Genomic DNA, 14,781 nt, shown 5'->3' on the forward strand with positions numbered 1-14,781 from the left:
TCTATAGTTAACACTATCAACAGCTGTTTCCTTTTCCCTTTCTTGTATGTGTTTGTAAATTTACTGCATTTATCCTAATTTGCTTTAAATAGTTACTATTATTTCAAACATCCTCAAGGCAAAGGGTATGTTACTAAATTATCTTATACAGATTTAACAAACTATTTGATACAAATGGAAACTCTACATGAAACTTGTAACAATTTTAGCTGCCTGCTATGTTTAAGAGGGTGTTATACTTTTCGCTGAGGTTGAAACACTAAACACAGTCCTTCAGCTCCACTCTGTCTCCTGATAAGGTCTTTTATCTCACCCTCTGTGAAATGAAAACTGCTGACTTGAAGGCTACGATGTTTCCATATGAGTAGATATCATTTGTCGCTCCTCTCTCCTCCCTGCTCCCCCAAAAGGAAACTTGGATGCTGCAAATGTTCTAATTAAACTCACACTGGGAAATCCCTGAATTGAGGTTGGTCACTCCTCCAACTGCCTATAGTGGCCCTAGGCAAGTTTCCTAAATTCTCCAACTCAAATCTGACCTCCCCCCAGTCTTATTCTCTCACTTTCCCGTTCTCAAACACACTTTTACTTCTTTCTCCCTCTCTTTTTCTGTCTTCCCTTTCCTCCCCCCCCCCCATCATTTTCTCTTTGCCTTCTAACCCATTTTTTCCCACCTCCCCCCTTTTGCTGCCCTCTCACTTTCTCCTGGCATGCAGGGCTGGCGCACAGCAAGTGATCGATAAAACAGTTATTCATTTTAGCATTAACCTTCCTAATGCTGGGAGGGCCACTGAAGAGCCTGTGACAGCAGTCTCCCACGCAACCCTCCCTGTGATGATGCCCCACTTGCTTGCAGCCCAACAACATTCACCCCTAGGGCCTGCTGGCAGAGAGTGAAAGGGCAGTTTGGGCTGCTGAGGGCTGCCAACTTGAAACAGTGGTCCTTAGTAAATGTTTATTCATTTACCCACTGAGCCAACAAATACTTCCTGAACAGCTACTCTGAGCCAGGTACTGAAAACAAGAGAGTGAAGGAAACAGACTTGCCACCATCTTAGTTTAGCCTCCAAACTACAGGAGGTAAAAAAACAAAACATAGTATGTAGATGTTAAATACTAAAAGGTGCTATAGAACCCCAGTTGGTGTGGCTCAGTGGAATGAGTGCCACCTGTGAACCAAAGGGTTGCTGGTTCAATTCCCAGTCTAGGCACATGCCTGGGTTGCGGGCCAGATCCCCAGAAGGGGGTGTGCAAGAGGCAACCACACATTGATGTTTCTCTTCCTCTTTTTTTCCCTCCCTCTTTCCTCCCTCCTCCCTCTCTTTATTGATTTAAAAATAAATAAAATCTTTAAAAAATAAAAAAATTAAAGGTGCTATAGAAAAAACAAAGTATGTAGTGCCAGAGAGGAAATGAGGTAAGGCATTGCAATTTATAAAAAGTGGTCCAAGAATGCAACAATTGCAGGAAGACTCAGAAGTGAGGAGCAAGCCATAATCTATAGTGAAAAATGGTCCAGAGCTCTGGTAATAAGGATGTGTCAATGCAGACTCACCAACTGTAGCAAATACACCACTCTGGTGGAAGATGCTGATTATGGGGGAAGCTGTGCATGTGTGGGGGCCGGGAACTCAATGGGACATCTCTGTGCCTTCAGCTCAAATTTGCTATGAACCTAAACATGCTCTAAAAAGTCTATTTTTTTAAATGGTCCTAAAGAAGGACAAATCTAGGACTGACTAAAGGATTCAGCCAAACCCCTGGGTGCCACCGCTGGCTTGTTGGATGGTGGGTGGAGTACAAGAAAGAGACATTTTCTGAGGGATCTGACCCCTGGCCATAGGTCGAGACTTGTCTGTGCAACTGAAATTCATAACTTTGCTGAAGGCATGGGGCAAAGAGGCTGAATCACTGGATTATTGACTATCTCAGGTAAGTCTCACAGAAAGACTCAATTTTGCCCACAAAAGGCTGTGTAGGCACTGGTGTACAAGCTGCTCAGCTGCATGGAGTAGCTGTGCAACTTAGATGCAAGGTCAGGTTGGAGTGGATGCTGGCTGTGGTTGGTATTATCCAACCACCTCTAAGAAAGAAAATTTGTATATATCTCAGTTCAGCAATTCTCCTCCAAAGTATCTTTCTTAAAAATATAGTCACAAATCTACCAAGAGGCAAGCACAATAAATTACTGTTTAGGTAAGAAGAAAATGTAACAATGTAATTAATACATACCAACACAGAAATGGCTAAATCCACTAGGATACCTCACAATATGCAATGGAACATCAAAAGAGCAGGTTTATCCAAACAAGATGCTGAACAAAATGCATAATGTGTGTGTGTGGGGGGGGGGGGGGGGGGGGGGGAGAGCACGATGTGAGCCACTCTGTTTAAAAAGAAAATGCTTCATGTTTATGTTTATGTGTAACACTTGCACACACACATACAAGCATGCATGCCGTTATGCACAAAGCTTACTAGTAGCTTTTCTGAAAAAGTGCACCTTTTATTCTTTATGCAATGAAGGCTTTATTACCTGTGTAAACATTTTCTCTCTAAATGTGGGGGTTGGGGGGAAATGTACTGGTTTATAAATACGGAAACCAGGTCTTCCTGAAGTTTTCAGAAATATATTTTTGTATTATTTTCACTAAATTATAAAAAAATGGAATAATAAATGGTGGAGGTTCAAAATCCTCCCACTTAAAAAAAAGCAGCGAAACCACTAACCTGGCTCCTATTTAAACACAGGACAGTGCTGGACAGCAGGCAGAGACTAGGCTGCTGTGCGACTGGTGAGCACTTTGGGCAAGTGAAGACCTACCGGGCTCAGTGTGATAGAAAACAGCCTGTTTTACAGTTACTAAGAAGAGAATTATATAATTTAGCTAACATACTGACACATCATAGGTATTAATACATAGTAGCTCTTGTTATTTACATCAGCAGTGTCTACATTAAATTTTATGTAAGTGAAACACTACGTTTCATTTAGAAAGGTGCCTCACCAGGTCTATTTAAGTGACCCTTCAGTGGTCCTTCCAGTCTCTTGCAATGCAGATTTACTCAGAAATAAAAATGTTCTGTATATCAAACTATTTTTCTCCCTGAAATAGCAGGTAAACAGTTCAAGTAAAAAAAAAAAATTAGTGTTATAGATACATTACACACACATATAATTACAAAGAAAGAAAAAGGGGAAGAAGAAATGCAAAATATGACTCAGGATATTTTAAAATATTCTGTTCTAGGTCATTAAGTGCCTCCTGAAGCTCGCACATTCCAGGGCACCTCCTCTCAGGTGTCTTTTTTTATGACGTGTCAGATAAAGGCCTGCTTTACAACCCGCTAGCTACGTGACCTCAAGAAAATACTGTTCTTCTCTAGGGTCTCAGCTTTCTCATCAGCAATATGGGGATTCATGGGGTTGCTGCAGGGTTAAATAAAATGTTTGTAATATTTTTAGCATAATGCCCAGTTCATGGTCAGCTCTCAATAAATGGCAGTAGTTGTTCTAGTTATTTTTCTGCCAACCAAAGCACATGCTCTGGAGAATTCACACATTAGAGAGGCTTTTCAACTGAACAAGCAGCTAGGTGGGTCTCAAGGCCCCAAGACTGTGACCCAGTTTCCAAAGGAAAATATGAGGACAATAACTGTCTGGTGGCCAGTCATTGGTGGACTTGTCAGGAGTGCCTGGTCAGATTTACTTCCCTTCCCCTTCCCCATGCATACCCTCCAGGAATAACAGTCTCTGGGTAATAGGCAATGTGTCAGAGGTGAGTCATGGGTCACACTGTTTTCATCTGAATTTTCCCAGGGGCTCCAAACTGACCGGATCACCTAAAATTCCTTCAGCTCTCCAATGCCCCAAGGAGCTCCTAAGCTTAGAAATTTATAATGGAATACAATGGCCCCAACTATCTCTTCTCCACTTCAAATATTTGTTCAAGGAGGCTCTGGCACTACCCCAAACCCAAACACACACACCCCACATGTGTTCGCTCCTTCCCACCGTTCGGGCCTCAGCTCAGTGACGTGCTCCCTGATTACAACAGCTAACATAGCACAGTCGTGCCTTCAGCCACACCCTGCAACCTGCCTCCTCTCTATCCCATTACACTCTGTGTGGGTTAGGGATGTATCTCTCTGCAGGTAATAACTGCTTAATTAACAGAGGTTTATTATCGTAGTTTTTGGACCATAACACACACTTAGCCCACAAATTTGGGAGGAAAGGGGGGGTGCATCTTATAGTCTGAATGTAGCTAACCTGACTCATTGGGGGGGAGCAGTGGCCTATGTTATTTATGTTATTAAATATTTTACCACATATTTTGCTTCAAAAATTTTTTTCCTATTTTCCTTCTCTAAAACCTTGGTGTGTCTTATTGTCCAAAAAATTTGGTACTTCTCCTATAGCAAGTCCAGAATACAGTAGGTACTAGTATAGTTTTAGCTGTTCAGTGAGGCTATCAGGAACTCTGTCTCCTTCCACTCTGCCACACTCAGCATGTTGTCTTTATGCTTGTCACCTCATGGTACAAAAAGGTTGCTGACCTAACCCGACATCTGATCTACGTTCCAGACAGGAAGAAAATGAGAGGATGTTGTGGCTGTGCCTCTTTTAGTCCGAAAAGAAAAATCTTTCCCCCAAACTTTGGCTAACAATAAACTACAACAAGGTCACATGGCCTCAAGCTGCAGGGAAGATGGATAGGTCAGGGTAGAAAACATCATTGCTGGCTGAGAACAAACACAATCTGTCACCTGAGGCTGGGTACAATGTAGTCACAACCACAACTAAGGTTCTCTTAGCAACAACACCAACAACAAAATGGGAATGGGCATTTTTCTAAAAGCAGTGTTGGCCACCCATCTTTCCAATAGTACTGAACTCTCTCTGAAATTAACTTACGCTAAATAGATAGATAGATGTTAATTGCTTATATTTCTCCAATAGAATGCAAGCTCCATGTCTAGCTTTACACATATATACCCAGAGTCTATAATTTAAGATAATTGGCTGTCAACTTTCTCATAATAGGCAGTTATTATAGGCACTGGAATACCGCTGGGATAGTCTAGGTTATGCTTTAGTAGCAAAGAAACCCCAAAATTGCAGTGACTTGATAGAACAAAGAATTGTTTCATGCTCATTCTTTTTTTAAACATGCTTTTTAAAGAATTTATTTATTTTTAGAGGGAGAGAAACATTGATCAGTTACCTCTTGCATGCCCCCAACTGGGTATCTGACCCACAACCCAGGCATGTACCCTGACCGGGAATCTAACCAGCGACCTTTTAGTTTGTGGAACAATGCCCAGCCCACTGAGCCATACCAGCCAGGGCTCATTCTTTAGATCATGCTCATTCTTTAGATCCATTGCATATTGGTGTGTTGAGATAGAGACGAAGGTAAGGAGCTTTTCTCCACTTTGAGAAACCCAAGCTATTGGAAGCCTCATTATCTCGAAATGTGTGGCTTCAAGGTTTGACAGTTGGGGTAGGGGGTCCACATAAGAGCCACTGATATTCCTCAGCCCAGAAATACATATTACTCCCACAGACAGCCCAATGGACAGAATTAGTCACATAATTCTGTGTAACCATAAAGACATAGAGAAACATGGGAGAGCACATGAATATTAGTATCTAAATGTTGCTGCCTCATTCCCCATGGGCTGATAAAATGTCATGTAATGTATTAGCCCTATCTTAGAATTTAGACTGTTTAAAGAAGTTTCTTGGAACAAATTCAAAGTTAGAGATACTTGGTAAATCAATTATTTCATCCTATAAGACAACGGTTACCATTTGAAAGCACATTTTCCCCCCCTCAGGAGTAATAATAGGAAACGTTTATATAGCACTTAGGCTCTGCTTCAAATACTTGCCAAATCTTAGTACCTCTAGTCTACCCAACTACCCAATAAGGAAGATACTTCTACATTGTTAACCCCACTGTATAATGAGAGCCAGTCCTCCTTGGGTCTGGGGCAGCAGCTCTGTATGTTGTACAAGCAGAGACGCCAAATGCCATTGTTCCAGACAATCTTTAAAGATGCTTGTACAGAGAACAGCCTTGGAAAATAGGGTGTCTCCTTCCAGAGCAAAGGACAACATGTTCACTGTCCACTGTCATCAAAATAACCTGTCCTTCTGGAGCAAAGGGCAGGCATGCTTACAACCCATTATAAAAGGTTAGGGTTCCTTAAACTCAGGATTCCTCTCCTGCAATGCAACCCACTGTGTTTGCAGGTGTCCCTGGCTCTCTCCACATCTCCATTTGGAAATGTAGGGAACCAGTGTAAGAAAATGTTGACACTCTGGCTACAGCTATTATGAGTTAGTAATAAAGTCATTCCCAGGAAGCTATGAAACTTGGCAGGGTAACTTTGTTAGCTTGAAAGTAGGGTAAAATTTCAGAGCCTTCAGAGTCCTTAACAAGAAGTCAAGTAATTTGTTGAGGGTCTGACAGCTAGTAGGTGGCATATCCAAGATTCAAGGCCAAGCTGTCTGGCTCAGAAACCATACTTCTAAATTCTCTGCCATACTATAGTAGTTCTCAAAGTGTAGTTCCAGAAATAACAGCATCAGCATTACCTGCAAACATGTTACAAATACAAATTCTTGGGCATTACCCCAGGCCTGGTGAATCAGGAACTTGGCAGGAGAGGAGTAGAGATACATCTCTGATTTAGCAAGCCTTCTGAAGATTTTTGATGCTTACTATAAGTTTGAAAACCACTAGTATACTGTATATATTCGCTGACTCTATAAGATTCGAGGAAATGGTATGGTTATATCCTGATTTATATAGGAATGTGAACTGACTCTTCATAACTTGTATAACACATTTCAAGCACTAAGGGAGATGGTTTACAAATCCTTGCATTAAATTTTAGGAAAGTAAGGATCTTTATCTGATGCAAATAAACACCATTTCTGTTTAATATGTCTGCATCACATTTTTCTTAGAAGTCACAAATATATATCCAGAATGCTAAATGAAAATACTGCTTTTCATTCCTATAATGATCTGAAAGAATTACTTAGCTAAGGGGAAACAATTATTTATATTTTAGAGTCAAGCTGTAATTCTTGAAAAACAGGAAACCACACATCAACACAGCCAACACAGTGTACCATAGTAGAAAGGGCACCAGGCTTTGAGTCATAGAGTCAAGTCACTTCTTCAACTCAATTTCCTGATGTTCAAATGGAAAATGAACTCCAACTTCAGAGTTGCACTGAGGCTTAAATGATATTTCATGTGAAAGCTGCTGGTAAACAGCTCTTGTGCTACATGAACACAATCTCCACCTGCATGGGCTCTTTCTCTTTCTTGATCATGGAGTTGTCACAGTTTTTCCTATGCTTAGAGTACTGTCTGGCACACAGAAGATGCTCAATACTTGTGAAGTACTAGGGATGGATATGAGGTGTTATACTAATGATGTGATTGATTCTGCTGGACTCCACTTTTCACAGTAATCTCAGTCTTTCAATAGGAGAAAGACACTCTAACAAGAAATCCTTAGTCATGTTTAAAATAGGCCAGATAATTTAAGAAAATCAGCTGATTCTCCTCCCCTGGAGAACCCTAGTGCAGGGGTTCTGTCCCAAGGATAAGACAGAAGCTGCTCTTAGGAACTCCGACGGCCAGAGGACCGGACAGTTTCAAGCCCACACAGACTGCTGAGCACGTGTCAACTGCCAGGCACAGAGGACATGCTCCGACAAAGAACTACATATTTCCCACTTGGTTCTGCAATGGGTAGAATTGTAATCAATGGAATACAGGGGTTACGTAATCTATTTCAATAAAACCTGAGATTCAATTCCGCAAATATTAAATAAGCTACAACTGTGTATAAAAGAGATAAGAGACTGCTAAAAAAACCACTGCCAATTAAATATCATTCGGGAATAGACACCACTGTTGAATTTATAACTTAATGAGGGAAATATAACTTACTTACAAAGCTTTGTATATCTATGGTAAAGGGAGTTTCTTAATTTGTACTCTCTCCAGCATACTTTCTCAACCTCCTGAAAAATTAGTTAACAGTCTAGAGTCTTGAAATAGGGGAACTTTGGGCTTTTAGCTTCAACAGACATATCTAAGATAAGATAGCAAATGAATTCAAGTTGAAGGACAGTTTTCAGTGTGGGGCTCGAACAGTAAGGCGAACGTCCCTGTTATGTTGCCATTCCTAAGAGACATCTATCTGCAGGGCATGCTGTTCCCTGTGTACTTTCCAAATACTTATATGTAAATTAGGTCTACCTTTTAAGAAGTGGAAGTGCAAGTCTATCCCCACATTTGGAGTAGTCAATTAACTTCAGAAAGGGTTATGCAATTTTAAAAAATGAAATAGCACAAATTACAGAATTGAGCATGGGACTTCTTTCACTGACCTCTTACAGCACATTGAAAACAAGTTTTTAATCATCTTTTCAACTCCCAAGGCAATATACAGTGCTTTGTAGAGGTCAATAAAAAGTTACTTTTAGTTCAACCAACTCATTACAAAATTCAGTTAAACCAGATAGGAAACTGGAGAGACAGCCAGTCTGATGTAGTCTACTTACTGTCTTACAGCCTCCGTGAAATAGTGACTTCTGCTGGCCAAAAGAAAAAAAAAAAAAGCAAGCATATAATGCATCTGGTAGGAGAAAGCAATGTTTAAAATCACCTGTGTTTTATTCTTGCCATAAATTCTCTCTCCTTGGATGATTCTGGAATCCTAACTTAACACATTATAATTCTTTGAAATTGCATTTGTCCAAAGTTGAAGAGTTAAGCAAAGACAAATGCCAAAGACACCAAAGAAAGTCAGTTGCTAGTTAATAAGACATTAATTCTGATACATAACAATTCACTTTTTCCCTGCAAGTGGAAAGCAAAGAGTTCACAGTAATATATACTTGCAAGTCTCACATCCCCAGCCTCATCATCCATGTAAGTTATATTTAGAAAAAGAAAAGAAAAAGGGGAGAAAGTCTCCAATATCTAAACTCATTTTTTAAAGTCTTGTGTCCTACTCTTCAACACTTCTTTTTCTTAAAGTGACCAAATCTGTCTCAAATCCTGTTCTTGATACCCCTTTTCCTAAAATTACTTGAAGTCACATTGGTTTTTCTAGTTGTAAGTACTAATTATCTATTCTCCTGCTTTCTCTCCTAGCCTCCCTTCATTCTCTTGGGTCATTTACCCCTTAAGTTCTCTTCATTCCTGTTCTGCACATGTATCTTTAAACATAATACTTTCCAACACTGGCAAGAGACACCTTTAAATTAAAGCAGGCAAACCAACAGAATTTTAAACTCTCCTGTGATTTTATTTCCAGAATATCCTCTCAAGGTCCCCTTTCCACTAAAGATGAAAGGCAAGCTAAGGAAATACATTAGACAGAGGAAGTAAACACTGAAGCAGGGCCTTGCCTAGGTATTCTTCATCCTCTTAGTAAAACTAGACTGCGGTCCAAAGATCTTTTTCTGTTTCGTGCCTTCTATCCTCACGCCTAGTCTGACACGACACAGGTCTGGAAGAGATACCCACCGCCACCTGCCTTCTACGAGCCTTGCAAGACCTTGCTCTGAAATAACCTCCATAAGCAAAATCCTCACACCTCTCAGGCGGCTCCCACGCCTGACTGTTTCTGTGCCTCAGTCACTGAGCTCTTCTCAACTCTGCTGCTGTTCCAGGGGACACTGACTAGGTCTTCGCCTTAATTTACGGTTTTGCCTTGAAGGTTTAAAACACGTCTGGTTCCTCGATGGTATATTGTATCCCCTGCCTCGCGACTCCCACCTCCAACATGCACTGTCAGGTTAAAATTACCGCATCCCACCCTTAAAATACGAAACAAAACACTGTCTGCCAGGTTCTTCCTCTCCCGCTCCCACCCCCACCCCAGCCCCCCAGGACGACGGGCTCCAGGAATTTTCAGACACACCTCCACCTCCGAAGCCAAGGGTCGGCCTGGGACCATTTGCATAACGATGTGGGGGTGTGGAAACTCCTAGACGGCAGGCCGAGTAGGAAATTATCAACATCCTCAAAGGCCTCTCGCAGCTTCTTTACCTTTACGTTAAGGGAAAGTACGATTCGCAGGACCCTCCAATTCCTCTCCTTTTTAATTCGCCCACCCTAGCGCTCGCAAAGTCGGAGGGCTCGCACACGGCAGTCACAGAGGATCAGCACCGAAGGAGAAAATTGCGGGGAGAAATTAACCAGTCCCACCGGCTCCCTCCGCCCCAGGGGCAAGTCTCTGAGGTGCCTTCAACTTTCGCCCTCCCTCTCGAAAGGCTGCGGACCAACGACACGCGCGCCTCCCTCTTAATCGCCACCAGCTGGGACCGGACCCACTCATCTCCACTAAGGCGCAAGGGGCAGGGGTGACAGTCTAGGCAGCAGAGGGGCTGGGGGGATGGAAGAGATCAAAGGGCCGCTTTCACCCGCCCTCGCCCCCGCCCCACCCCGCCCTGCCCCACCCGGAGAAACTTCTGGGATTCTTCTGTTACGCAACCCCGGGAGCAGGTTTGAACAACCGAACGTCTTTCCGCTAGACGCGGGTCACTCCGGCAGAGGTCGGGATTGGGGAGGTGGGAGCGGGGCAGAAAACGGGTCCCTTCCCTTGGTCCCCTCCCTGGTTTTCCTAGGAGATACCTGCCGCGTTTGGAAGTCAGGGCAGCGCGTTGGGAAGGGCGGCGTGAGCTCCGCTCTCCGGAGGTTCGCACCGGAAAAGTGGGAAGGCCGGCGGCTTGAGTCAGCGTGCTGGGAAGCTGGCGGCGAGGCGGGGAAGAGCCTGGGCTTCCCAGAAGTCAGCGGCGGCGGTTCGGAGCCAGACTGACCCCTAGCCCGGGGGAGAGGGGCGCAGAGCTCCCCTTACCTTCCGGACCTCTAGTCCTTCAGTCCGGATCGTGCGCTGTCGCCGCTTCCTCCGTCCCCGGACCTGTTGCGGTGGGGAGGGGGCGCGGTGCGAAGAGTGCAGGGCGGTGTGTGCCCCGAGACTCGGTGTGTGCCCCGAGACTCGGCGGCGGCTGCTCCCTCCTGACGCAGCTCCGGAGCTGCAGGGGCGAGGATGCCGCCGTGCTGGCGACACCCGCAGGCGGCTGGCGAGTGCGCAGGGGTCTCGCTCCTCGGCTCGGCTCTCGGCTCGCAAGCTCCCAGCGCTGGTTGCCCCAGAACGCCGGAACCGTGGAGCCACCGCCTCCCCCGAAAGACCACACCCCCGCCCCGCCCTTCCCCCCTGGAGCCGCGCGGCCCTACTCCGCCCGGCCCACGCCCTCTAGCTGGCGCCACCCAAATGGCGAGGAACACTGCCGCCCTCCCCGGGAGACCCGTGGGAGGGTGGAGGGGAGCGGCAGCTCTGGATGGAATACCGCAGTGACATCCCCGGCAGCGTGGGTGACCCAGCTCCGGGCTGGTGTGCGGTGCAAAACGCCCAGGGTCAAGTTCTGACTAGAAAGTGTCAGGGAGCCTCGTTGCAGTCTCCTAGTCAATTGAAACAGAATCTGTGCCCTTTAAAGGAGATAATAACTAACATCTGGGGATCGTTCTACAGTTTCGAAAGGGCTTTTCACACACAGGCCTGTCTCATCTTCACAACAACCTTATAACGTATAAATTATTGCTGCCATTTCCCAAATAAAAAACAGCTGAAAATAAGTATGCGCAATGTCACAAGCCACGAAGTGGCCTGGGAATCAAAGTCTCCTGAATCCAGCCTCCAGGTTCTTGTTCTTCACCAGCCCAATCCCCCAAAATTCTAATGGTGTAGCAGCTTTGGCAAACAAGTGCAAAGGAAGAAGGGAGAGCTAACAAGTCTGATTAAGATCCCTTCCGTGAACATACCAAGAAAAGCATCCTGTCACTTTCCTCCCTGAGATGCAGAAGTAGTACCACAAATGGCCCAGGTGGATATATTTCAAAAGCGTAGCAGCAATTCTCAACTTTTTCATCTCATGGCACAACAAAAAATATATGCAGAATTTTAGAAATTCTGCAGCACACCAAGAAATATTTTTGCCGACCTGACAAAAAAATATGTAATTTTGATTCATTCACACCAGATGGCTATTACTGTATTAGCTATAGTCATTTTTAAATTTGACAATCTGAAGAAAATGAGGTGAGTGCCCCTGAGTAAATATAGTCAGCTATTGCATGTTTTAAAAAAAATTCTTGTGGCCCTCACCTCATGTGGCCCTGAGCCTCACTGGTGTGGCTCAGTGGGCTGGACTCCCTCTGGCACACCAAAAGGTCACTGGCTTGATTCTCCATCAAGGCAAGCATGGACGATGTTTCCCTGCCTTTATTTCTCGCTCCCTCCCCCTTTCTAAAATAAATAAACAAAATATTTTTAAAAATTATTGACACACTAGTTGAAAATTGATGGCTTAATGGTCTAAAATGAGTGAATTATTTGGATGAAAAAAACCACCTTACTTAAATATAATACAATGTAAATATAAATTAATATAAAAATACCTCCTCTTTGCCCTTTGTGTTCTTCCCTTATTTATTTACTTATTTATTTATCCATGTTACTGTTGCATTACCCCTCATTGCTCCTTCAGTGTCCACGTGAATAGTGTTTTACTGAAAACATAATCAATACATATTTGCACTTCCAAATGAAACCCTTGGCTACTTGACTTAATTTCCCATGAATGGTTTTCCAAAATACAATTCTTCTCCCTACTCCTGATGCTCCCATAATGATACTACTTTGACTTACCTGAACAACTAAAATAATTCAGGTGTCCCTGATGAAACCTCATGTCACTCTATGCAAGCTTCAGTGGCCACCCCTGAGCAGGGTGGGGAAGGAGTCGCTGGTGACATGGGTGTTTGTACAACTTCTTCAGGCTTTCTAATAGAGGAGATCTATCCTGATCATGACAAATATTTTAGCATTTTGTTATATAACTAATATATTTCATTGTGAAATATATGTAAGTATAGTAATATTATATAATCTGTAGGGTTTTATCTCTTCTATTTAAAACTTTTTCTTCTGTCTTACCATCCCATAATATCTCCTCATACCTTCAAACTATAGTCAATTTAGTAAATCATGTTGACAGTGGAGGTTTAGTAATTTTATTTTCCTGCTTTTGAAGCGGAATGATGTAATTTTGAAAAAATGTTTTGTTGAAGCTGATGTAGCTTTGATTCAGACAATAGTTCATTCTGTTTATATGAATATTCTTAAGACAATGTGGTAGGTGAGGGGCCACATCAATGACAAAGACAGAGCTCCTGTTCATGAGATTCCAGTGCCTAGCAGAAACAAGCCAGTAAATAAACAGTTCCAATGTACACTTCTATTGATTAATTTCCAGAAAGGCAGTAGTTATTTAAAAACCAAAACCAAAATTAATTTTTACATAATAAATGAAGAAAAAGCAGGATAGTCATTCCAGTGACTTTTTAATGCTAACTTTTTAAATTAGCTTTCTGCCTCTTCTCCAGATCACATTATATCAATGGTTATTAAGCAGGCCATTTAAATAGTGGTTATACTATATCTAATTTTTTAAAAATTGTGGCATAAACAGAAGTAATTATGCAATGGAGATGCAGATATTTAGGTTTTTAGCTACCCTTTCCTCTATCTGCTTCATATAGGAATCCTTAATTATATTTTTAGCTCACTCAGTGCAACTCTAGCACTTTCTGAATCCTGACGGCCAAGTCACCTTTGTTGCTGATTATATTTCTGCTAAGGTGCAGCAGGTCTCTGACATCAGTGATCTTTTTTAAACAAAACTAAAAAAAAACTGTTTCCATTTTTCATACAGTAATGGTACTTTTATGGTGACTCCTTTTAAGTCTTCATTTGAGGACTCCTGGGATGTTACCTGACAAATTTCAGCCATGATTTTACTTAAAATTTTTGACTTTGGGTGATAAACACACAAAGCAATATACAGGTGGTATATTATAGAATTGTATGCTTGAAGCCTATCATTTTATTAACCAATGTCACCCCAATACATTTATTTTAAAAAATGTTGAAGATGCACAAGTGAACCCCCCTGGGACTCACAGTAGCCAATAGGCTGTGTTCTCAGAGCACCTGCACACAGGGAGGGAACACAGCATTAAGACCGAGCTGATGACGAATGTGCCACTATCACCATACAGACAGCTGTTTGCTTGGTTATCCTGAAGTACTAACTAACCTCTGCAGTCACCAAGACCCGAGTGTTTTAAACCAGCAGTTTAAATTATGCTACTCCAAAAAAACTGCATGCATATTTCAAAGGGCATCAATTTCTTCACAGTGTAAATAAATCTTACTGAGAACTGAGCATACCCTTGTGAAAGAAAACAAGTAACCCAGAGTTGGGGGAAGGTGGTTTAGATGAAGAGAGGGTGACAGTGAGAATGGAGGAGGAAGGATTACCCTAAACTAGGTAAAAGGAAGTGGAGGAAGAGCCAGTTTCCAAAAAAGAACACAAACAACATGGAGAGTAGGATGTCAGGGCAAAGATCATGAGTGGAAGTGATAAGAAATAAAACAGGAAAGGTCAACCAGAAACTTATGGTGAAGGGCCCTTGCATGCCAACCTAGGGGGTTTTCCTTTCATGCTAAGTGCAGTAGGTGGGAGATTGATTTGCTCAGGTTGCATTTTAGAAAATGTACTGTGTCTGCCGTAGAAAATGAGCAGCAGACCGTCAGGCTGCGGTGCTAGTCCCTGAGGCTATGGCAGAAAGTGTGCTGAGAGCTGGCAGAGATTGTAGGCAGATACAGAAATTC

The 14,781-nt window shown here is 42.8% G+C and overlaps 1 protein-coding gene across 8 annotated transcripts in view; it reads right to left on the reverse strand.

Moving 5' to 3' along the window:
* Positions 1 to 10,974, reverse strand: part of AFF1 (AF4/FMR2 family member 1) — a 194,415-nt gene extending 183,441 nt beyond the window's left edge. For 4 of the 8 annotated variants that reach the window (XM_036026838.1, XM_036026846.1, XM_036026820.1 and 1 more), the window contains exon 1: positions 10,903 to 10,973. The gene's annotated coding sequence lies outside the window, so the exon portion shown is untranslated. Of the gene's footprint in view, positions 1 to 10,902 lie in introns of all 8 variants that reach the window. The other 4 variants (XM_036026834.1, XM_036026852.1, XM_036026830.1 and 1 more) reach the window with 2 other exon arrangements.
* Positions 10,975 to 14,781: the final 3,807 nt, after the last annotated feature.

This window comes from Phyllostomus discolor, chromosome 1, assembly GCF_004126475.2.
Source record: "Phyllostomus discolor isolate MPI-MPIP mPhyDis1 chromosome 1, mPhyDis1.pri.v3, whole genome shotgun sequence".
NCBI lineage: Eukaryota > Metazoa > Chordata > Mammalia > Chiroptera > Phyllostomidae > Phyllostomus > Phyllostomus discolor.